This window comes from Sinocyclocheilus anshuiensis, unplaced genomic scaffold (genome assembly GCF_001515605.1).
Source record: "Sinocyclocheilus anshuiensis isolate Anshui unplaced genomic scaffold, SAMN03320099.WGS_v1.1 scaffold152, whole genome shotgun sequence".
NCBI lineage: Eukaryota > Metazoa > Chordata > Actinopteri > Cypriniformes > Cyprinidae > Sinocyclocheilus > Sinocyclocheilus anshuiensis.
This window is the reverse complement of record NW_015555781.1, coordinates 441,205-442,684: the sequence shown is the minus strand read 5'-3', so window position 1 is coordinate 442,684 and position 1,480 is coordinate 441,205. Positions and strand designations below refer to the sequence as shown.

At 34.1% G+C, this 1,480-nt stretch overlaps 1 protein-coding gene across 1 annotated transcript in view; it reads right to left on the bottom strand.

Annotated features, from left to right (window-relative positions):
• The window catches only part of shisa9b (shisa family member 9b), a 35,634-nt gene that overhangs the window by 30,795 nt on the left and 3,359 nt on the right, over positions 1 to 1,480 (bottom strand). The gene's annotated exons all lie outside the window — the stretch shown is intronic.

The following is a 1,480-nucleotide window of genomic DNA, read 5'->3' as shown; positions in this document are numbered from 1 at the left end:
TCCTCAAAAAGTACAAAAATTATCCATTTTGGGGTGAAGTTGTTACACCCTGTATTAACTAGCATTTTCAGGAATAAGAAAATCCTCTCTAGGTCAAAATGACTGAAGCATGAGTGTTAAATTGTGTATATCTGCTAAAAGCAGCATTTTTAGTATTTAAGAGTATACTATCATATACTTGACCTAAGAGATATGGTCTAAAAGCTACAAAACTGTACTGTTTCCCAACCCAATGTACATAAAACGGATAGATTCATTCACACCAAAGCTTTGAAATGGTGAGAAAGACCTTTTTGTGGAGATACATTAAACTATCATGAAAATCATTAAAATGGTCAACATGGTGGAATATTCAAAAGGCACTCTATTAAAAGGGTGTAAATAGCTGGTTGTGGGTGGTGGGTGGGACACTATGGCAAATATGAGTTTTGATTGTGTGTAATCACAATCACAAGGTTAGTCTAAATAGAGTGAAAGGTCAGTGCACAAACAGAATGTCCTTGAAATATTAGCGTCATTAGACACAGATCAGTGTCCATTATCTTACTAATGTCATGGACACCTCTCTACCGATGTTTAGATGAGTGAGCGTACGTGAACGTTCGTTTGTTTGGAGTAGAAGCTTTTATAGACAAAATATGTGCTTCACCATGGAGATAATTAGAGACTTACGGAGATGCTGATGAATGTTTAAAACACTGCTGATCAACAGATGAATTAGACCTGAACAGTGTTGGGAAGGTTACTTTGGAAATGTAATAGGTTACAGATTACAAGTTACCCTACTTAAAATGTAATAGTAGTGTAACTTTTTCAATTACTTTATTAAAGTAATGTAACTGATTACTTTTGATTACTTTTTGATTACTTTTCTAAATTTCTAATGAATGTTTATTTGCAACTGTTAATCATTTTCCAACATTTACACCATGCAGGGTTAGCCTTACAGTAGTGCTCAGACTTTCAAAATCCTTCCTCACTTGAATTAAGATGATCAAATTTGAACACATCCACCACAAAATCAGACTTTAGTACCACCTTTTACTTTGAGATTGATCTGAAGTTCAATGCAAATTTAAAATCATAAGAAATAGTTTACTGATACTATTTTTGAAACCAAATCTTTGCATAACTACAGGAAACACTGCATCTAACAATGGTTTGGAAAAAATAGTTAATTATTTAAAAAATAAAATAAAAGCATATACATCAACCCAAATATGGTTATAACAATAATAATAATTAATTAATAATAAAGAAATTGTAAAATGCTCATGAAGTGACTCAGAGCAGTTCTAGAGATTATGTTTATGTGTTCATGTACTCATATACTGAGGCGGCAGAGGCTGAAAACACCGCAAGCTTCAGTAGGCCTATGTGTAGTAAATGAAACCGCATGTCTGCGCCATTAAGTTCCACGAGGGGCGGACTGGGAAAAAAAATTCAGGCCGGGAAATCTCACACTCATACACCCACAACA